At 36.9% G+C, this 25,710-nt stretch overlaps 1 protein-coding gene across 2 annotated transcripts in view; it reads right to left on the bottom strand.

The window, feature by feature from the left end:
* The window catches only part of LOC134706777 (uncharacterized), a 57,096-nt gene that overhangs the window by 23,941 nt on the left and 7,445 nt on the right, over positions 1-25,710 (bottom strand). Inside the window, exon 1 of one of the 2 annotated variants that reach the window (XM_063566044.1) lies at positions 23,029-23,909. The exons of the other annotated variant lie outside the window; for it this stretch is intronic. The gene's annotated coding sequence lies outside the window, so the exon portion shown is untranslated. Of the gene's footprint in view, positions 1-23,028; positions 23,910-25,710 lie in introns of those variants that run through there. 2 annotated transcript variants of the gene reach the window in all.

The raw sequence follows: 25,710 nt of genomic DNA, 5'->3' as shown, positions 1-25,710 counted from the left end.
CTAAATTGGACAAAAGGAGACAACTCTAGTTCACTGACTCATTGAGTATATTCAATGTATCTTTGTCATAATTTTCAATGCATAACTATTACAATGTATTTAAAAAAACAAAAAGTGTGTAAACCTTACAAAAAGATTCCAAGAATTAACCAAAGTGTGTAAAAATTTCAGGAGTATTCCAGGAAGGAAACCAAAGTGTGTAAACGTTACAAAAAAGTCCTTAAAGGTCACTTGATTTGTTGAGACACATACAATCTACCCACATTTTCATATTTCATCTTATAAAATACTAAAACAGATATCAAACAATTATCCAGATTTACAATGAACAATGTGTATAAGGTATCAGTATTTCATATTTATTTTAGACTAAACACCATCTAAGGGACGACATCAAAAGATCGATGTAGGATAAAAAACTTAAATCAAATAGTTTGGTGGTGGTGGTGGGGGGGGGCTTGGGGGGGTCAACATTGCTGCAAGTTTTGTTAATCTAAAATCGATTTTACATATATCCCTATTGGTCAATCAATTTTTACTCAAATTAAGTTAAGAGGGGGGGTGTGGGGGTCAGTGAAAAAACTATGTGAATTAAGTTTTTTATCCTTCATTGAACTTTTGATGTCGTCCCTAACTATCCACCCAATTGACATCTCAAAACTGCCAAAGGTCATATAGCCCAATATAAACATTAATAGAAATAGAAAGCAAGCACTTGCAATCAGATTTTCTAGGTCTGTTTGATTGATATTTATAGATTATCGTTGATCATCTCAACGAGATTGATTTTCTCGCTTGAGCTGGTACAGCGAAAGTGAGAAAAGCAATCGAGTTGAGATGACCAATGATAATCTGTTTATCGCTATTTTACCTATGACGACGTTGTCAATTTCATGTCAATTTCGTTAGCAACGCCAGGTGGCCTCCTTAGTTTCTAGTTATAATTTTTCCATCTCAAGCGAGAAGCAATGATATGAAAATTATCACAAAAAAAGATCAAAGGAAAAAAGCACAAAATAGCGATAATATCAGTTACAAATATAAGTCAATCGTCATTCTACATATTTAAAATATTTTTTTGTGGGCAGAATAAGTCAACCAGATGGTTATTCCTGGTAACTCCATTTTTTCACCTTTCTGGCATTTTCCAACTCTCATTTAGGGTCAGAATTTAGGCCCCACTCCAAGAGAGAAATGTGCTCTTTTCCCCAATTTTCAGTTCTAAAATTACCAATTGTATACATTGTCACAAGATTTTTTTTGTATCCTATCATGTTTTTTTTTTATTCATCTTGAATCTTCTTATCAATTCATGCAGTTATTCCTCCTCAGAATGCAGGATTTTGCACTTAATTTCTAAATTTCTTGGGGGGCATGACCCTAAAGTTGCAAACACAATTATTCCCAATTGCATGGGCTGTCGGCACTAAGAAAATAACTATGAATGAGACACATGGTCATAGGTCAAATTGAAAGCTTTCATAAATATGGATTCAAAATGAGTGTAATTATTTATTTATTATCTATTTTCACATAATTGAACCAAGTTGACTGCTAAAAGTGAGATAGTATTTCTTTATTCTGATTTTACAAATGCTTAAACCCAAAAAGGTTGAATAATAAGCTAATGCCCCTTTAAACAGGCCTGTTTACCTTGCAATGATTCCATAACACAATAGATGACATATTTATCCTTAACTTTTGAACACCATGCACATACCTCATCATCAGTCAAGAGACTAAGATATCACCAGTCGACTTACAGGGCCATTTACCTGTACTTCACTACCTACACAACATGCATTTTTGTCTGGCTAATTGATGTATGTTTAACCTTTAATATACATGTCTAGCATTTTTCTACAAACAATATCTTGTTTTTCCATTCATTTTTTTTAAGGTAATTAATTACTAAATGAAATAAGTAGGTGATGTTAGGCTTGTGATGTTACAGGTTCTTGTTAGAGACAATAGCCAATAAAATAGGTGGAAATTTCTGCTTCAAATAAAAACCAAGTTAATCTGGTTGTCCTTACATTTATTTATGCTAACATTAAAGCATACATGGACCATAACTCATCCACAGCAAAATAACATGCATGTATCTTCATTTCTTTTTTTGTCACTGTTAATATCTCCATGGATATAAAATGTGCTAAAGCTAATACCACCACACACCAAATATCACTGGTCTACCATTTGTGGTTTAACCCTCAAACTGACATAATCACAAACTTTAACATTTAAACCAATTAAAAGTTTTAGGGTCAATAGACCATAAATTAAGGGACAGGGCACACAATCTGAATGGAAATGAAATGTGTAAGTGCCTTTGACAACAATACATAGCCACTCAAAATTAGTTAAAGACGTTTAAAACTAAATTATATTTAATGAGCATTGAAAATTTAACTATGGCGAGCTGATAAATTGGAACAAATAGAGTGGAACCAATGTTCTGAATGGATAAGGCAGGAAATCAAATGTGAAAAATCTATTAAAAAAATATTATCAAACCGTAGAGAAATTAAGGTTCCTCAATTAGGTTGGTTTATAATAGGGTGTAACTAAAAATCAGTATCATTGCTCACAGTAGCAAAGATCAGATATAAACATTACAACCCATTTACAAAACATATAAAATTTAAATTTTGTTTGAATCAACAAGCATCCCACATCAATCTAAAACTTACTCCCACATTTGTGCTATGAAATACAAGGAGGTAAACCTCACCTTCAATTAAATGTAAAACTAACATCCTAGCCAAGTTCAATAAAATGCTTATCCATCAGAATATGTAATTTGTACTTAAACTTTTTGTATTTTTTGGTCATAAAAGTTAAATATATCATCCTTAGCTTTGTAAATAATATAACAAGTCAACAGTTACAAATGTGATTACGCTCTAGTAAATAAAACAGCAATAAAAAAGAAAAAATAGAAATTAGAGTATGAATATTGCAACAGATAGACCCAGAACTTCAATAAATAACAAGTAAGAACTATGAGCTAGTGCAACAGAGAGACCTAGAACTTAAATAAATAACAAGTTAGAACTGTGAGCTAGTGCAACAGAGAGACCTAGAACTTAAATAAATAACAAGTAAGAACTGTGAGGTAGTGCAACAGAGACCTAGAACTTAAATAAATAACAAGTAAGATCTGTGAGCTAGTGCAACACAGAGACCCAGAACTTAAATAAATAGCAAGTAAGAACTGTGAGCTAGTGCAACAGAGAGTCATAGAACTTAAATAAATAACAAGTTAGAACTGTGAGCTAGTGCAACACAGAGAGTTGAGATCCAGAACTTAAATAACAAGTAAGAACTGTGAGCTATGCAACGCAGAGACCCAGAACTTAAATAAATAACAAGTAAGATCTGTGAGCTAGTGCAACAGAGAGACCTAGAACTTAAATAAATAACAAGTAAGATCTGTGGGCTAGTGCAACAAAGAGACCTAGAACTTAAATAAATAACAAGTAAGAACTGTGAGCTAGTGCAACAGAGAGACCTAGAACTTAAATAAATAACAAGTAAGATCTGTGAGCTAGTGCAACAGAGAGACCTAGAACTTAAATAAATAACAAGTTAGAACTGTGAGCTAGTGCAACACAGAGATTTGAGACCCAGAACTTAAATAAATAACAAGTAAGAACTGTGAGCTAGTGCAACAGAGAGACCTAGAACTTAAATAAATAACAAGTAAGATCTGTGAGCTAGTGCAACAGAGAGACCTAGAACTTAAATAAATAACAAGTAAGAACTGTAAGTTAGTACAACACAGAGACCTAGAACTTAAATAAATAACAAGTAAGAACTGTGAGCTAGTGCAACAGAGAGACCTAGAACTTAAATAAATAACAAGTAAGAACTGTAAGTTAGTACAACACAGAGACCTAGAACTTAAATAAATAACAAGTAAGAACTGTGAGCTAGTGCAACAGAGAGACCTAGAACTTAAATAAATAACAAGTAAGAACTGTGAGCTAGTGCAACAGAGAGACCTAGAACTTAAATAAATAACAAAAAAGATCTGTGAGCTATGCAACGCAGAGACCCAGAAATTTAATAAATAACAAGTTAGAAAATATGATAAGTCCCGTTTTAAGTATTCCAAGTTTAAGACATAAAAATAAGGAAATGTGGCATGATTGCAAATGAAACCAATGAAGTGGATGTAAGCAATTACAGGCAACCAAACTGCCTTCAACAATAAGAAAATCCATATTGTAAAGTCAGCTATAAAAGTCCCCAGCATAAAAATACAATAAAATTCAATTGAGAAAAAAATAGCTGCCTAAATCATCACAAAACAATTTTAAATGAAAAACAAACATGACAGACATAAACCATCAACAACTACTGAAATACGACAGACATAAACCATCAACAACTACTGAAATATGACAGACATAAACCATCAACAACTACTGAAATATGACAGACATAAACCATCAACAACTACTGAAATATGACAGACATAAACCATCAACAACTACTGAAATATGAAAGACATAAACCATCAACAACTACTGAAATATGACAGACATAAACCATCAACAACTACTGAAATATGACAGACATAAACCATCAACAACTACTGAAATATGACAGACATAAACCATCAACAACTACTGAAATATGACAGACATAAACCATCAACAACTACTGAATATGAAAGTCTTAACTTCTTTGAAGACACCAACCTCATGTGTGAAGCCTTGATTTGTGGTTCCAGTGAAAAAAGTGATAAAGATATTTAATATGACAGTTCTGAGTTAACAGGAAGTTGATCATGATCATCATCTCTTTCTTCATTCCTTTTCCTTTTTTCAGTGTAGTTGAGTATTAGTTATGTTAATTATACCATATATAATGTTTGCTCCGTGTTGTTCAAAGTCCTTACTTTGACCTAATTGGTTTACTTTTACAAAATGTAACTTGTTCTTTAAATGAGCATTTGAAATTGAACTATAGACAGGTGAGAAAATGTAAATAATACCATATAGTGGGTTATTTTGGCGATTTTTATTGACAATACCTTTGCATGTACACTTTTAAATTGGCGGAATTTATTTTAGCAATTTTGTTCTAACTGCGAAAATAAGTGAAAATTAACACCCAGCGAAAATGACCCGCTGTATGGTAATACAAGTCAACATTTTGGATGGATAGTTGTCTCATTGGCACTCATACCACATCTTCTTATATCTATATCATGTTCAATTTGTATTGTAGTGTAACATATATTGTATTGTGAAGAAGACTTTTTGACCCATAAAGGTTTATTTTTACAAAATGTGACATGGATGGAGAGTTGTCTTAAATGCACTCATTGACACATCTTCTCATACCTATTTATAAGTATGTTTTATTTTTATCTGATCCTTTTTGCTTTTAGCAAAAAAATATGTTTAAAGTAAACAGGAAGTTGATGATGGACGATTCTGAAAATACATCACACAGTTCAGCATATCTATTTCTGATTTGTACTTCCGAGGAAAAAAGCAACTATAGTATTACAGAATGATGGGACAGACAAACACAAACAAGGACAGACTGACATAAGGTTTACACTCGTCCATTGGACGGGATATTAAAATTATTTTAAACACTTTTGAAGCAGAAATATTTCTTCTATCTTTTTTGATCAAATGTTTATTTTGGAATTTTTTTTCAGTCATTTGATTATGACTTGCGATGACAAAATGTTGCAGAAGTATATTGAAGCAAATAAGTTCAAAGGGGCGTAACTCCTAGAAAATAAATTGAATCATTATTTCCTGTCAATATGCACATCTACATAGTATGTACTTGTTATCTAAAAAGGTTTCATGAAATTCTGTTGTGTGGTTTGAGAGGAGTTTGGATGACAAGGACAGGACTGACGGAAAGACCGACTGAATGGATCAAAAACATACTCTCTGCAACTTTGTTGTGTGGGGTATAATAATTGACTTATCTAAGGAATTAGGATACAAGTTTTTTTAAAAGAGATATTTTAAAAACTTCTTATAATATGCACTTTATAAAAATGCTTCATTTTATTCTGACAGCAATTTTTATATGCACATGACGGGCATCAAATGTGCTACTATAAAACTGCTGTTATTTCAAAAGAAATTAATAAGACAAAAACGCCTCAAAGGAAAAAATAATTATGTTGATGCAGCTCTAAATAATAATAAATTTACCTCATCTTATGCATAATGATATGTCCAAATTTAGGCGAGGTGTAAACAAAAATTGAAACTGGAATTGAAGGTCCCTTGGCTTGTACATCTTTTAGTATTGGACCAGGCTGAAAACTAATACCATCTCATAATTTATATCAAAAGGGTGAGGTCATCAGTAGCACACTTGCTGGTTTCGCTGTTTTAGGGCTGATTTGCTCTGTTCATTTAATAACCATAAAACGACCAGTCGTTGAAGCCACATACAAATAAACTCTGTGACCTAGTTTAATTTTTTTTATTTCATTAAAACCGAAATATTCAAAGCAATAACATAATATTTGAAAACTTAATTATGTGCACAGGTTTTAAAAAGTTACTGTTTAGAGTGAAAAATTCCATATTAAAACTAGAACTTTACATGCATTCTATACATTACAGATCTACTTCACATATTTCTATCTGATTATCTCTGGAAGTATTAATGCTACAAATGTAATTTTTCTTAGGATAATCCAATGTAGTTCAAGCAGATCTAACTGATTTAAAAAAATTAAAAAATACTGAAAAATCTATAATATTTCCTTTTATATAAACCTCATCATAATGTATGAGGAATATTGTTCTTATTTCAGAGGATAATACATGAAGGTCGGTACTTGATATATTGATAAAAAGCTAAAAAAAATCTCGACTGCACTTTACCTTACTCGGCAGGATCTAATAATTTCCATAAAAATCAAGATGCATTTTTTTAATGCAATATGAATATATCAAATTTAAATTTAATTGATTTCATCCCACATGCAGTAAAAGGCTTAAATCAAATATGATGTGGTTAAATTTTAATGGCTTTCATAAAGAACTAAAAACACTCCTCAAGATTGTATTTCCAAATTACCCAGAATGAATAAATCAGGATCATATGTACTGGAAATTCCTTATTTCATTCTTTAAATCAAATGAGGCTAACATTAACAATGCCAGGAATATTGCATGGAAAATCCTGGAAATTCTACCTCTATTTTTAAGTTTAAGTAACATAGATCTAATAACTTCTTAATTTATATATTGTTCAATTTTCAATTTTTAATTGTTTGTTCCAAAGATATTGAGACAAAGATCTTTTCAAACTTACAAACTTAATAGGTGTGATCTCTAAGTCTAATTCCTACCATTATTTAAACACTAAAAAATTGTGGTGATAAGAGGTATTGGCTATAACATGGCAGCCAGGATTTTTTAGAGGTAGGAGGGTTACCCCAGAGCGAACCACAACCTTTGACAGAAAACTAGCTATCTAGTTAATTACATTTGGTTGTCACACACAAACGCATTAAAAGGAATGGGGAATATAATAGATACTTTATGTTATCGTTGTTTCTTTGTTTAATATGGATGTACATATATCTAGGTGATAATGCTATACATGTATCTATTACTTTTTATCTCATTGTTTGTGTTCATTCTCCACCCACAACTTCTTTGTCTCTTTCTCAAACTTTCACACCTTCATTTTTCCTTCCCACCTCCTCAGTACACTGAGAAAAGTTCTGTTGTACAAGTTTTCACCTGAATTAATTGCAATAATATGACAAATAAGAACTATGCATTTGAAAACCCATCAAGACTGATATGTGTATAGGGTTGGAAAATTCATCACAGCAGTGTTATATATAAAGACTTTTTTGGTTATATTAAAATGTAAGAATAGCAGATGTTTTTGTTTCCCCTGAATATGTAAAATGAAATAAAACATATGAAAGATTTAAGATTTTTAGCATGGCTTGAGAAAGTCTTTAAAAGTAATAAATAAAATATCCTTGACTTCTCAGCTTAAATCAAACCTGAAATTGGTGCAAAAGTGATTTTTAGAAGGAAACATGTTACTTTGTAGGAAAAAAACCATCAACAAAAGCATTCTGTAACTATGTCCCTATTCAAATGCATTGATTTTCTAAAAAAAAAAGGGGGGGGGGTGGAGTTGGAGATGTGGTATGGTTGTAAAGAGACAACTATCCGACAATGCCCAAATGAAGTGAATTAATTGTTTATCTTGTTTATGGGTAATTTTCCAAAGAAATATTGATGTTTTATTGACCTACCACATGTGGTTCCTCATACACCGACCTAATCTCAAAAAGAAACTAATACATGTAAAATAAGCAAAAGGTTCAAAGTCTATAAACCATGACTGAGGTTGGCAGGGCCAAATAATTTCTATGGAAATGAGATGTGCCAATGCTAATGCAACTGCATACCAAATATACCAATTATGATTGACCTACCACTTGTGTTAAACTAGACCTAATCAATACATTGTTGATGCTGCTGCTATGGCTAACAACACGGTATACTGCGGATTCATTTATGTTCGTGGGTACCAATTTTCGTGGTTTGAGGAAAACTTACATATTCGTGGATATTTAATTTCGTGGTTTTGGCAAAGATTACACTCATTCCTTAACAAAATTTGTATTTCGTTGAACTTTTAAATTGGTGGTTCTCCTGTACCCACGAAATCCATGAAAATTGGTATCCAACGAATATTAATGAATCCACAGTACTGCATATATATGTTTCGCTTTTTGACACTGTACAGGTGAGACAAAAATCTTTGAATATATATATTTTTATTTTATTATTGAATGTATTTGCATGCATCAATTCAGACATATACAAAGTTTATTTTTGTCTGGTAATGAACCAGACTTTTCCTGAGTTTTAATTTAAAGTCATTAACTGTCACATCATTACCATAAAATCTTTACGGATGGTAAAACAAGAGCTTAATGGGTCACTGAAACTGTAACAACAAACTATTTTTAATTATTTCATACTTCATCAAAGCAAGTATCCAAAACAAACCCATCTGAAATCATAAGTCAATCACCCCTGAAATCAAATCATGTTTTCATGTTTTCAAACCGGTCCTCAATATCACTAATATCATTAATTGCTCTGAAATGACATGTTAAAAGATCTGATACCCCAAAGTCAAATATTTACAAATCAAGATGACTATCTCTCCATAATATTAACCATTACAACATAATTCTCTAACAGACTGAATCAAAACAAACCCCACACCACCTTCAAAAGTCAACATTACAATCCATAACACCTTCTTCAGGAGCCCTCATTATAAAAAACAACATACCCAACTTTACTTGAAGAATATGGAACTTCTAATCTCCCTTAACTAGCCCTCATAATAAACCATAATATACTGAATCAAAATAAACCCAACACACCCCTTTCAAAAGTCATCATTACAAACCATAACAACATACTGAATCAAATCAAACCCCTCACCACTCTTTAAAAGTCAACATAACAAACCATAACATGCTGCATGAATTCAAACTTCACACCCTCTTCAATAGCCCTTGTTACAAACCACAACTTACTGCATGAAATCAAACACCACACCACCCATAAACTAGCCCACATTATAAACCATAAACAAACTGAATCAAATCAAATCAAATCCTACATCCCCTCTCACTAACCCTCATTACAAACCAAGACATACTGTATCAATTCATACCCCTCACCCCCCACCTTTTTCACTAGCTCTCAATATAAACCATAATATACTGTATCAAATCAAATTGCATCCCCCCTCACTAGCCGTCATTTCAAACCATAACATACTGTTTTAAATCAAACCCTGCATCCCCTTCACTAGCCCTCATGATAATCGATAAAATACACTATCAAATCAAATTGCATCGCCTCTCACTAGCTGTCGTCACAAACCATAACATACTGAATCAAATCAAACCCCTCACCCCCCTCACTAGCCCTTGTTACAAACCATAACATACTGAATCAAATCAAACCCCTCATCCCCCTCACTAGCCCTCGTTACAAACCATAACAAACTGAATCAAATCAAACCCCTCATCCCCCTCACTAGCCCTTGTTACAAACCATAACATACTGAGTCAAATCAAACCCCTCATCCCCCTCACTATCCCTTGTTGTAAACCATAACATACTGAGTCAAATCAAACCCCTCACCCCCCTCACTAGCCCTTGTTACAAACCATAACATACTGAATCAAATCAAACCCCTCACCCCCCTTCACTAGCCCTCGTTATAAACCATAACATACTGAATCCAATCAAACCCCTCACCCCCCTTCACTAGCCCTTGTTACAAACCATAACATACTGAGTCAAATCAAACCCCTCACTCCCCCTTTACTAGCCCTCGTTATAAACCATAACAAACTGAATCAAATCAAACCCCTCACCCCCCTCACTAGCCCTTGTTATAAACCATAACATACTGAGTCAAATCTAACCCCTCACCCCCCTCACTAGCCCTTGTTACAAACCATAACATACTGAATCAAATCAAACCCCTCACTCCCCTTCACTAGCCCTTGTTGTAAACCATAACATACTGAATCAAATCAAACCCCTCATCCCCTTCACTAGCCCTCGTTATAAACCATAACAAACTGAATCAAATCAAACCCCTCACCCCCCTCACTAGCCCTTGTTGTAAACCATAACATACTGAGTCAAATCAAACCCCTCACCCCCTCACTAGCCCTTGTTGTAAACCATAACATACTGAGTCAAATCAAACCCCTCACTCCCCCTTTACTAGCCCTTGTTACAAACCATAACATACTGAATCAAATCAAACCCCTCACCCCCCTTCACTAGCCCTTGTTATAAACCATAACATACTGAATCAAATCAAACCCCTCACCCCCCTTCACTAGCCCTTGTTACAAACCATAACATACTGAGTCAAATCAAACCCCTCACCCCCTCACTAGCCCTCGTTATAAACCATAACAAACTGAATCAAATCAAACCCCTCACCCCCCTCACTAGCCCTTGTTGTAAACCATAACATACTGAATCAAATCAAACCCCTCACCCCCCTTCACTAGCCCTTGTTACAAACCATAACATACTGAATCAAATCAAACCCCTCACTCCCCTTTACTAGCCCTTGTTACAAACCATAACATACTGAGTCAAATCAAACCCCTCACCCCCCTTCACTAGCCCTTGTTGTAAACCATAACATACTGAGTCAAATCAAACCCCTCACCCCCCTCACTAGCCCTTGTTACAAACCATAACATACTGAATCAAATCAAACCCCTCACCCCCCTCACTATCCCTTGTTGTAAACCATAACATACTGAATCAAATCAAACCCCTCACCCCCCTCACTAGCCCTTGTTGTAAACCATAACATACTGAATCAAATCAAACCCCTCACCCCCCTTTACTAGCCCTCGTTATAAACCATAACATACTGAGTCAAATCAAACCCCTCATCCCCCTCACTAGCCCTTGTTGTAAACCATAACATACTGAATCAAATCAAACCCCTCACCCCCCTTCACTAGCCCTCATTATAAACCATAACATACTGAGTCAAATCAAACCCCTCACCCCCCTCACTAGCCCTTGTTACAAACCATAACATACTGAATCAAATCAAACCCCTCACCCCCCTCACTAGCCCTTGTTATAAACCATAACATACTGAATCAAATCAAACCCCTCATCCCCCTTTACTAGCCCTCGTTATAAACCATAACAAACTGAATCAAATCAAACCCCTCACCCCCCTCACTAGCCCTTGTTACAAACCATAACATACTGAATCAAATCAAACCCCTCACCCCCTCACTAGCCCTTGTTACAAACCATAACATACTGAATCAAATCAAACCCCTCACCCCCCTCACTAGCCCTTGTTGTAAACCATAACATACTGAATCAAATCAAACCCCTCACCCCCCTTCACTAGCCCTTGTTACAAACCATAACATACTGAATCAATTCAAACCCCTCACTCCCCTTCACTAGCCCTTGTTACAAACCATAACATACTGAATCAAATCAAACCCCTCATCCCCCTCACTAGCCCTCGTTACAAACCATAACAAACTGAATCAAATCAAACCCCTCATCCCCCTCACTAGCCCTTGTTACAAACCATAACATACTGAATCAAATCAAACCCCTCATCCCCCTCACTAGCCCTCGTTACAAACCATAACAAACTGAATCAAATCAAACCCCTCACTCCCCCTTTACTAGCCCTTGTTGTAAACCATAACATACTGAATCAAATCAAACCCCTCACCCCCCTTCACTAGCCCTTGTTACAAACCATAACATACTGAATCAATTCAAACCCCTCACTCCCCTTCACTAGCCCTTGTTACAAACCATAACATACTGAATCAAATCAAACCCCTCATCCCCCTCACTAGCCCTCGTTACAAACCATAACAAACTGAATCAAATCAAACCCCTCATCCCCCTCACTAGCCCTTGTTACAAACCATAACATACTGAATCAAATCAAACCCCTCATCCCCCTCACTAGCCCTCGTTACAAACCATAACAAACTGAATCAAATCAAACCCCTCATCCCCCTCACTAGCCCTTGTTACAAACCATAACATACTGAATCAAATCAAACCCCTCATCCCCCTCACTAGCCCTCGTTACAAACCATAACAAACTGAATCAAATCAAACCCCTCACTCCCCCTTTACTAGCCCTTGTTGTAAACCATAACATACTGAATCAAATCAAACCCCTCATCCCCTTCACTAGCCCTTGTTATAAACCATAACAAACTGAATCAAATCAAACCCCTCATCCCCTTCACTAGCCCTTGTTATAAACCATAACATACTGAATCAAATCAAACCCCTCACCCCCCTTCACTAGCCCTTGTTACAAACCATAACATACTGAATCAAATCAAACCCCTCACCCCCCTCACTAGCCCTTGTTGTAAACCATAACATACTGAATCAAATCAAACCCCTCATCCCCTTCACTAGCCCTTGTTATAAACCATAACATACTGAATCAAATCAAACCCCTCACCCCCCTTTACTAGCCCTTGTTATAAACCATAACATACTGAATCAAATCAAACCCCTCATCCCCTTCACTAGCCCTCGTTATAAACCATAACATACTGAATCAAATCAAACCCCTCACCCCCCTTTACTAGCCCTCGTTATAAACCATAACATACTGAATCCAATCAAACCCCTCACCCCCCTCACTAGCCCTCGTTACAAACCATAACATACTGAATCAAATCAAACCCCTCACCCCCCTCACTAGCCCTCGTTATAAACCATAACATACTGAATCAAATCAAACCCCTCACTCCCCCTTTACTAGCCCTTGTTACAAACCATAACATACTGAATCAAATCAAACCCCTCACCCCCCTCACTAGCCCTTGTTGTAAACCATAACATACTGAGTCAAATCAAACCCCTCACCCCCCTCACTAGCCCTTGTTACAAACCATAACATACTGAATCAAATCAAACCCCTCACCCCCCTCACTAGCCCTTGTTGTAAACCATAACATACTGAGTCAAATCAAACCCCTCACCCCCCTCACTAGCCCTTGTTACAAACCATAACATACTGAATCAAATCAAACCCCTCACCCCCCTCACTAGCCCTTGTTACACACCATAACATACTGAATCAAATCAAACCCCTCACCCCCCTCACTAGCCCTTGTTGTAAACCATAACATACTGAGTCAAATCAAACCCCTCACCCCCCTCACTAGCCCTTGTTACAAACCATAACATACTGAATCAAATCAAACCCCTCACCCCCCTCACTAGCCCTTGTTACAAACCATAACATACTGAATCAAATCAAACCCCTCACCCCCCTCACTAGCCCTTGTTGTAAACCATAACATACTGAATCAAATCAAACCCCTCACCCCCCTTCACTAGCCCTTGTTATAAACCATAACATACTGAATCAAATCAAACCCCTCACCCCCCTTCACTAGCCCTTGTTATAAACCATAACATACTGAATCAAATCAAACCCCTCATCCCCCTTCACTAGCCCTTGTTACAAACCATAACAAACTGAATCAAATCAAACCCCTCATCCCCCTCACTAGCCCTTGTTACAAACCATAACATACTGAATCAAATCAAACCCCTCACCCCCCTCACTAGCCCTTGTTGTAAACCATAACATACTGAATCAAATCAAACCCCTCACCCCCCTCACTAGCCCTTGTTGTAAACCATAACATACTGAATCAAATCAAACCCCTCATCCCCCTCACTAGCCCTCGTTATAAACCATAACATACTGAATCAAATCAAACCCCTCACCCCCCTCACTAGCCCTTGTTGTAAACCATAACATACTGAATCAAATCAAACCCCTCACCCCCCTCACTAGCCCTTGTTGTAAACCATAACATACTGAATCAAATCAAACCCCTCATCCCCCTCACTAGCCCTTGTTACAAACCATAACATACTGAATCAAATCAAACCCCTCACCCCCCTTTACTATCCCTTGTTGTAAACCATAACATACTGAATCAAATCAAACCCCTCACCCCCCTCACTAGCCCTTGTTACAAACCATAACATACTGAATCAAATCAAACCCCTCACCCCCCTCACTAGCCCTCGTTATAAACCATAACATACTGAATCAAATCAAACCCCTCACCCCCCTTCACTAGCCCTTGTTGTAAACCATAACATACTGAATCAAATCAAACCCCTCACCCCCCTCACTAGCCCTTGTTGTAAACCATAACATACTGAATCAAATCAAACCCCTCATCCCCCTCACTAGCCCTTGTTACAAACCATAACATACTGAATCAAATCAAACCCCTCACCCCCCTTTACTATCCCTTGTTGTAAACCATAACATACTGAATCAAATCAAACCCCTCACCCCCCTTCACTAGCCCTTGTTGTAAACCATAACATACTGAATCAAATCAAACCCCTCACCCCCCTCACTAGCCCTTGTTGTAAACCATAACATACTGAGTCAAATCAAACCCCTCACCCCCCTCACTAGCCCTTGTTACAAACCATAACATACTGAATCAAATCAAACCCCTCATCCCCCTCACTAGCCCTTGTTACAAACCATAACATACTGAGTCAAATCAAACCCCTCACCCCCCTCACTAGCCCTTGTTACAAACCATAACATACTGAATCAAATCAAACCCCTCATCCCCCTCACTAGCCCTTGTTACAAACCATAACATACTGAGTCAAATCAAACCCCTCACCCCCCTCACTAGCCCTTGTTGTAAACCATAACATACTGAGTCAAATCAAACCCCTCATCCCCCTCACTAGCCCTTGTTACAAACCATAACATACTGAATCAAATCAAACCCCTCATCCCCCTCACTAGCCCTCGTTACAAACCATAACATACTGAATCAAATCAAACCCCTCACCCCCCTCACTAGCCCTTGTCACAAACCATAACATACTGAATCAAATCAAACCCCTCACCCCCCTCACTAGCCCTTGTTATAAACCATAACATACTGAATCAAATCAAACCCCTCACCCCCCTCACTAGCCCTTGTTGTAAACCATAACATACTGAATCAAATCAAACCCCTCATCCCCTTCACTAGCCCTTGTTACAAACCATAACATACTGAATCAAATCAAACCCCTCATCCCCTCACTAGCCCTTGTTGTAAACCATAACATACTGAATCAAATCAAACCCCTCACCCCCCTCACTAGCCCTTGTTGTAAACCATAACATACTGAGTCAAATCAAACCCCTCACCCCCCTCACTAGCCCTTGTTACAAACCATAACATACTGAATCAAATCAAACCCCTCACCCCCCTTTACTATCCCTTGTTGTAAACCATAACATACTGAATCAAATCAAACCCCTCATCCCCCTCACTAGCCCTTGTTACAAACCATAACATACTGAATCAAATCAAACCCCTCACCCCCCTTTACTATCCCTTGTTGTAAACCATAACATACTGAGTCAAATCAAACCCCTCACCCCCCTCACTAGCCCTTGTTATAAACCATAACATACTGAATCAAATCAAACCCCTCACCCCCCTTTACTATCCCTTGTTGTAAACCATAACATACTGAGTCAAATCAAACCCCTCACCCCCCTCACTATCCCTTGTTATAAACCATAACATACTGAATCAAATCAAACCCCTCACCCCCCTCACTAGCCCTTGTCACAAACCATAACATACTGAATCAAATCAAACCCCTCACCCCCCTTCACTAGCCCTTGTTACAAACCATAACATACTGAGTCAAATCAAACCCCTCATCCCCCTCACTAGCCCTTGTTATAAACCATAACATACTGAATCAAATCAAACCCCTCACCCCCCTTTACTATCCCTTGTTATAAACCATAACATACTGAATCAAATCAAACCCCTCACCCCCCTCACTAGCCCTTGTTATAAACCATAACATACTGAATCAAATCAAACCCCTCACCCCCCTCACTAGCCCTTGTTGTAAACCATAACATACTGAATCAAATCAAACCCCTCACCCCCCTCACTAGCCCTTGTTGTAAACCATAACATACTGAATCAAATCAAACCCCTCACCCCCCTTCACTAGCCCTTGTTACAAACCATAACATACTGAATCAAATCAAACCCCTCATCCCCCTTTACTAGCCCTTGTTACAAACCATAACATACTGAGTCAAATCAAACCCCTCATCCCCCTCACTAGCCCTTGTTACAAACCATAACATACTGAGTCAAATCAAACCCCTCACCCCCCTCACTAGCCCTTGTTACAAACCATAACATACTGAATCAAATCAAACCCCTCACCCCCTTTACTATCCCTTGTTGTAAACCATAACATACTGAATCAAATCAAACCCCTCACCCCCCTCACTAGCCCTTGTCACAAACCATAACATACTGAATCAAATCAAACCCCTCACTCCCCTTCACTAGCCCTTGTTACAAACCATAACATACTGAGTCAAATCAAACCCCTCATCCCCCTCACTAGCCCTTGTTATAAACCATAACATACTGAATCAAATCAAACCCCTCACCCCCCTTTACTATCCCTTGTTACAAACCATAACATACTGAATCAAATCAAACCCCTCACCCCCCTTCACTAGCCCTTGTTATAAACCATAACATACTGAATCAAATCAAACCCCTCACCCCCCTTCACTAGCCCTTGTTACAAACCATAACATACTGAATCAAATCAAACCCCTCACCCCCCTTCACTAGCCCTTGTTACAAACCATAACATACTGAATCAAATCAAACCCCTCACCCCCCTTCACTAGCCCTTGTTATAAACCATAACATACTGAATCAAATCAAACCCCTCACCCCCCTCACTAGCCCTTGTTACAAACAATAACATACTGAGTCAAATCAAACCCCTCACCCCCCTTTACTAGCCCTTGTTACAAACCATAACATACTGAATCAAATCAAACCCCTCATCCCCCTCACTAGCCCTTGTTGTAAACCATAACATACTGAATCAAATCAAACCCCTTACCCCCCTTTACTATCCCTTGTTACAAACCATAACATACTGAATCAAATCAAACCCCTCACCCCCTTCACTAGCCCTTGTTACAAACCATAACATACTGAATCAAATCAAACCCCTCACCCCCCTCACTAGCCCTTGTTATAAACCATAACAAACTGAATCAAATCAAACCCCTCATCCCCTTCACTAGCCCTTGTTATAAACCATAACATACTGAATCAAATCAAACCCCTTACCCCCCTTTACTATCCCTTGTTACAAACCATAACATACTGAATCAAATCAAACCCCTCACCCCCTTCACTAGCCCTTGTTACAAACCATAACATACTGAGTCAAATCAAACCCCTCACCCCCCTTCACTAGCCCTTGTTATAAACCATAACATACTGAATCAAATCAAACCCCTCACCCCCCTTCACTAGCCCTTGTTACAAACCATAACATACTAAATCAAATCAAACCCCTCACCCCCCTTTACTAGCCCTTGTTGTAAACCATAACATACTGAATCAAATCAAACCCCTCACCCCCCTTTACTAGCCCTTGTTATAAACCATAACATACTGAATCAAATCAAACCCCTCACCCCCTTCACTAGCCCTTGTTATAAACCATAACATACTGAATCAAATCAAACCCCTCACCCCCCTTCACTAGCCCTTGTTACAAACCATAACATACTAAATCAAATCAAACCCCTCACCCCCCTTTACTAGCCCTTGTTGTAAACCATAACATACTGAATCAAATCAAACCCCTCACCCCCCTTTACTAGCCCTTGTTGTAAACCATAACATACTGAATCAAATCAAACCCCTCACCCCCCTTTACTAGCCCTTGTTATAAACCATAACATACTGAATCAAATCAAACCCCTCACTCCCCTTTACTAGCCCTTGTTATAAACCATAACATACTGAATCAAATCAAACCCCTCACCCCCCTTCACTAGCCCTTGTTATAAACCATAACATACTGAATCAAATCAAACCCCTCACCCCCTTCACTAGCCCTTGTTACAAACCATAACATACTGAGTCAAATCAAACCCCTCACCCCCCTTCACTAGCCCTTGTTATAAACCATAACATACTGAATCAAATCAAACCCCTCACCCCCCTTCACTAGCCCTTGTTACAAACCATAACATACTAAATCAAATCAAACCCCTCACCCCCCTTTACTAGCCCTTGTTGTAAACCATAACATACTGAATCAAATCAAACCCCTCACCCCCCTTTACTAGCCCTTGTTATAAACCATAACATACTGAATCAAATCAAACCCCTCACCCCCTTCACTAGCCCTTGTTATAAACCATAACATACTGAATCAAATCAAACCCCTCACCCCCCTTCACTAGCCCTTGTTACAAACCATAACATACTAAATCAAATCAAACCCCTCACCCCCCTTTACTAGCCCTTGTTGTAAACCATAACATACTGAATCAAATCAAACCCCTCACCCCCCTTTACTAGCCCTTGTTGTAAACCATAACATACTGAATCAAATCAAACCCCTCACCCCCCTTTACTAGCCCTTGTTATAAACCATAACATACTGAATCAAATCAAACCCCTCACTCCCCTTTACTAGCCCTTGTTACAAACAATAACATACTGAATCAAATCAAACCCCTCACCCCCTCACTAGCCCTTGTTGTAAACCATAACATACTGAATCAAATCAAACCCCTCACCCCCCTTTACTAGCCCTTGTTATAAACCATAACATACTGAATCAAATCAAACCCCTCATCCCCTTCACTAGCCCTTGTTACAAACCATAACATACTGAATCAAATCAAACCCCTCACTCCCCTTTACTATCCCTTGTTGTAAACCATAACATACTGAATCAAATCAAACCCCTCACCCCCCTTTACTATCCCTTGTTGTAAACCATAACATACTGAATCAAATCAAACCCCTCACCCCCCTTTACTATCCCTTGTTGTAAACCATAACATACTGAATCAAATCAAACCCCTCACCCCCCTCACTAGCCCTTGTTACAAACCATAACATACTGAATCAAATCAAACCCCTCACCCCCCTTCACTAGCCCTTGTTGTAAACCATAACATACTGAATCAAATCAAACCCCTCACCCCCCTTTACTAGCCCTTGTTATAAACCATAACATACTGAATCAAATCAAACCCCTCATCCCCCTCACTAGCCCTCGTTATAAACCATAACATACTGAATCAAATCAAACCCCTCACCCCCCTCACTAGCCCTCGTTATAAACCATAACATACTGAATCAAATCAAACCCCTCACCCCCCTCACTAGCCCTTGTTGTAAACCATAACATACTGAATCAAATCAAACCCCTCACCCCCCTTTACTAGCCCTTGTTGTAAACCATAACATACTGAATCAAATCAAACCCCTCACTCCCCCTTTACTAGCCCTTGTTATAAACCATAACATACTGAATCAAATCAAACCCCTCACTCCCCTTCACTAGCCCTTGTTACAAACCATAACATACTGAATCAAATCAAACCCCTCACTCCCCTTTACTATCCCTTGTTGTAAACCATAACATACTGAATCAAATCAAACCCCTCACCCCCCTTTACTATCCCTTGTTGTAAACCATAACATACTGAATCAAATCAAACCCCTCACCCCCCTTTACTATCCCTTGTTGTAAACCATAACATACTGAATCAAATCAAACCCCTCACCCCCCTCACTAGCCCTCGTTATAAACCATAACATACTGAATCAAATCAAACCCCTCACCCCCTTCACTAGCCCTTGTTACAAACCATAACAAACTGAATCAAATCAAACCCCTCACCCCCCTCACTAGCCCTTGTTACAAACCATAACATACTGAATCAAATCAAACCCCTCACCCCCCTTCACTAGCCCTTGTTGTAAACCATAACATACTGAATCAAATCAAACCCCTCACCCCCCTTTACTAGCCCTCGTTATAAACCATAACATACTGAATCAAATCAAACCCCTCATCCCTCTTCACTAGCCCTCGTTATAAACCATAACATACTGAATCAAATCAAACCCCTCATCCCCTTCACTAGCCCTCGTTATAAACCATAACATACTGAATCAAATCAAACCCCTCATCCCCTTCACTAGCCCTCGTTATAAACCATAACAAACTGAATCCAAACAAACCCCTCACCCCCCTCACTAGCCCTTGTTACAAACAATAACATACTGAGTCAAATCAAACCCCTCACCCCCCTTTACTAGCCCTCGTTATAAACCATAACATACTGAATCCAAACAAACCCCTCACCCCCCTCACTAGCCCTTGTTACAAACAATAACATACTGAGTCAAATCAAACCCCTCACCCCCCTTCACTAGCCCTCGTTATAAACCATAACATACTGAATCAAATCAAACCCCTCATCCCTCTTCACTAGCCCTCGTTATAAACCATAACATACTGAATCAAATCAAACCCCTCATCCCCTTCACTATCCCTCGTTATAAACCATAACATACTGAATCAAATCAAACCCCTCATCCCCTTCACTAGCCCTCGTTATAAACCATAACATACTGTATCAAATCAAACCCCTCATCCCTCTTCACTATCCCTCGTTATAAACCATAACATACTGAATCAAATCAAACCCCACATTTCCCCTTCAAAAGCCCTTGTCACAAATCATAACATACTGAATCAAATCTAACCCCACACCCCCCTTCATTAGCCCTTGTTACAAACCATTAATTCTGTAACTATACATTTCTGTCAAACGATAATAAAATGCTTTTAAACTGTACAAATAACTGAAGGACCAAAAATATCAAGATCAAGCATGCCTGAAAAATAATGTATTAAATCCTGGGTTTTCCCTATTTATGATCATGTTACGAGTGTGTACATTATGTAATCCATTGCTATATAGTGATTCTCTCTTTATATATATATATATATCTATATACACAAATCTAAATCAATTCTACTTAAGGTTATTTCTATCTGAAAAAAAACGTCCATTACCTTTTAAAGTATGGTTGATGGATAACATCCCATTGATACTGATTGTGAGATAATCAATCTGATGCATCCGTCCATTATCATCACACAAAGAACAAGTGATGTTAACAAGAAGACAACATCCTTATGATTCTTAACACTTTAACATTGGATAATAATTACCTTGATTTCATTCACTTTTGTTGCACAGATCAATAAAGAAGAAAACAACCATATATATATATTTCATTCGTTTCTACATAAAACTTGTGTCTAATCTTTCAAGACATTACTGGAAATTTAACAAAGACTTATCAGATTATTTCAAATATAGACATAATTACAGAATCGCTAGCGTAGATTGACAATAATGTCCTTGAACTTCATTTAATAGTTCAGTTTTTAACGCTAGATTAAAGGTAGATGTGAGCTATTGTCTCAATTGTTGTTGGTCATTGTCATGCAATTATTGGATCAGAGCTAATGTCAAGAACTGCAGGATGCCAACCAGGGAAAGTTCAGCAAGTGTATAGGTGTTATGGAAAGTGAATACAGTTTTAAACTAGACACACAATACCAGTTTCATTATGAGCTGGAAACAAAATTATTCAAATTGGATAGAACCCAAAACATCTAACTGACATGAAAACCTTGCAAGGATCCCATGTTCCAAATATAGACTATTTATAATAGTTATCACTGATAAAATGTGAGAAATTCATGCGTCAAAAAAATCCTGTAGATTCATTAAAAAAAATGTATTTTCAAGGCAATTTTCAATGTATTGAGAAAAAATTGGTATTATAGAGAATATCTAAATTAAAGTTTGCATATAAATAAAATTTAATTTTTACTTCATTGAACATATAAAATCATGGTTTACATGTACCCACGTAACACATGAAGAATTTGTATCCCACGAATAAGTTTGATTCCTCAGTATACAATATTTCAAAGCAGTCACTGAACCATGAAAATGAGGTTATTGATCATAAACAACTTTGTAACATAAGTTTTCTGTATACAAGATATGAAACATCAAGTTTTTTCTCACTTTAGAAATAAAGGTTTATATAAATACAAATAGTTAATGCACTTGATAAGAATACGTATCTTTCGAATTTGCAAGTGAGACAAAATGTAACTTCTGAACTCTTCAGTCCCTTATAGCTATCCCTATTAATTTACAAACATACCAGTGCTTCCCATGTAGCAATTGCAATAACACCTCTATTTACAACCTTTCTATCCCTGATAGCTGTACCTCCTTTTTTTACAACCATATCATTATTACCCATGTATCAATGATCCTTCTATTTACAACCCTTCTATCCCTGTAAGCAGTACCCCCTTTATTTACACACATACCAGTGCTACCAATGTAGCAATGACCCTTCTATTTACAACCATATCATTATTACTCATGTAGCAAAGATAATTTTATTTACAACCCTTCTATCCCTGTAAGCAGTACCCCCTTTATTTACAAACATACCATGATCAAGATGACATGTCATTCTGTTTGACCTAAGTCAACTAATCCTTTCTTATTTTGGTATCAATCCCCTCAATTATACTTTTCAATGGATCATAATAACACCACTCAATAAACCAAAGCAGTCAATGACTGTATTGATAAAATTTTCACTAGTATAAATGTTAAATAATCATTGTATTCATCTCCACATGAGAAAATTTGAGTGTATTTAAATTCTAATTTTAGCCCATTCAAGCGTTTACATCTTCAATAATAGGAATTTATTTTTGTGCATCGAATATCGCAGTCTTTCAACTCATTACACAACTGCCCTTGGACCTATTATATGCCATTGTTATTCTCCTACAAAAGATATATTCAAACTTGATCTCAGTCTATTCAATAGGATGAAACGCTACAAGGCTTTTTGTAATAAGATATTTAATAATATTATAAAAGAAGTCAAAAAGCAGGGGAAATATATATCAATAAATGTCGGACAGGTACCCTATTTATTGTGAGGTTAAAAAAGGGGGACAGTAGTGTTTATAGTTGATCTGCTGGGTGTTATCAAGAACATTTAGCTATAATTTTATGAAAGCTCCCTTTTCAAATAAAGGAACAGCATTCACTTGCCCCAGCCACACTTTCAAGTTCAGGGACGTCTACATGTAGTTTGCACAACAAGTGTTATGTAATGCAGTACAATTTATCTCTTCAATCAAACTTCTATGAATTATGCTAAATTCTTCAATAATAGGGCATAACAAACTTTACATATAATAATGATAGCAATTATAAGGCAATTTTCATACAATCTACTTTCCAAAAACTCATTCAAAATAATAATCTTGCATATCTATAGGTAGGAATAGTTAAATGACATTATTTCATAGTAAAGCAACACCCAAATTTTATCATTGACCACTGTCTGGACTCATTCAAAATATTAACCACTAATTAAATCATATCTATGAAGAATTGCAGAGGAAATAGCATTTTTTACATCAATTAATTATTTCCAAGGTCCATAACTCTTTTTTCATTGGCACTTGTTATTGAACTATATATGGAAATTTATGTGATACTATACATATTTTAAAATTTGATAAAAAAAACCTATCAATAATTGCAGGAGGGGGGTAGAGAGAGAGAGCTTATAAAGAAATTATCAAATAACAACTTATATTTCCAAAGGTCACCCCTTCTTATAAGTTTTCAATCGAATTTGCATGAGATATATTGTTCTCGATGGACTATTCATATGAATTTTATTTATTATGTGTAAATATTGAACCTAATTGTTTATCAGTATTATAATATAATGCTCTTGAGTTTTACAGAAAAACAAAAGGAGCAAATAATCATCTCTGAGGCAGAAGCCTATATCCTCTCTCTAGGAAAGGAGTATATAATCCTTTCTCTAGGACAGCAGCATACAATCCTTTCTCAAGAACAGGAGCATATAATCTTCTCTTTGGGATAGTAGCATATAATCCTTTCTCTAGGACAGGAGCATATAATCCTCTCTCTAGGACAGGAGCATATAATCCTTTCTCTAGGACAGCAGCATACAATCCTTTCTCAAGAACAGGAGCATATAATCTTCTCTTTGGGATAGTAGCATATAATCCTTTCTCTAGGACAGGAGCATATAATCCTCTCTCTAGAGGAGCATATAATCCTCTGTCTAGAACAGGAGCATATAATCCTTTCTCTAGGACAAGAGCATATAATCCTTTCTCTAGGACAGGAGCATATAATCCTCTCTCTAGGACAGGAGCATATAATCCTTTCTCTAGAACATGAGCATTTAATCCTCTCTCTAGAACAGGAGCATATAATTCTCTCTTTGAGATAGGAGCATATAATCCTCTCTAGAACAGGAGCATATTATCCTTTCTCTAGGACAGGAGCATACAATTATCTCTTTGGGATAGGAGCATATAGTTCTTTCTCTAGGACAGGAACATATAATTCTCTCTCTAGAACAGGAAAAGCCATGAACTGGCACATCAAGTGGAATAAATTGCATCACTGAGCACAGCTGGATAGGACCACAGAGGTCTAACCCTGAAAAGTTGGGACCAAAATGGACACAATATTCATGCTTGTTACAGGTCTGAATTTGGATTGTAATTAAATTTTTTATACATAATAGGTTTCTGACACAGAATAACTGTAGATTGTGAAAGAACTTCAAATTCGTTAATGAAATCAGTGAAATGTATAATTTAAATTTATATTCAATGTTTTGCTTTTGTGCAATGCACTATGCTGTTGCGAATTAAAGACGACAACAATGTGATACCAATATATGATCTAATTCTTTTTTATGTTTGTGGTTGTATAAAAATAAGTTAAAAAAATCTGAAAGAGATCAATGAAACTGAAAATGTCTATGTAGATGACTGCACCTTGTGTCCTGCAGACAGCTCAGTCAATTGCAGTTTTATAACAACCTGTTACATAATTAATGCTAACATGTTAAAGAATAAATGTCCAGCTGTTACTCATCAAAACATGCAAACTGTTAATTCAGAAATTATCATGAGGGAGTTTTATGAATGGGAATGAAATAGGCCCAAGAAGAGTTATTTCGTAGTGCATTTCTTTCAGACAAAAAAAGAAAATTAAAATAAATGCACCCAATCTATTTTTTATTTTGTTTACTGTACATATATACTACTTATGGGACAA

Source organism: Mytilus trossulus, chromosome 2, assembly GCF_036588685.1.
Source record: "Mytilus trossulus isolate FHL-02 chromosome 2, PNRI_Mtr1.1.1.hap1, whole genome shotgun sequence".
Lineage (NCBI taxonomy): Eukaryota > Metazoa > Mollusca > Bivalvia > Mytilida > Mytilidae > Mytilus > Mytilus trossulus.
This window is presented reverse-complemented; position numbering and strand designations above follow the sequence as displayed.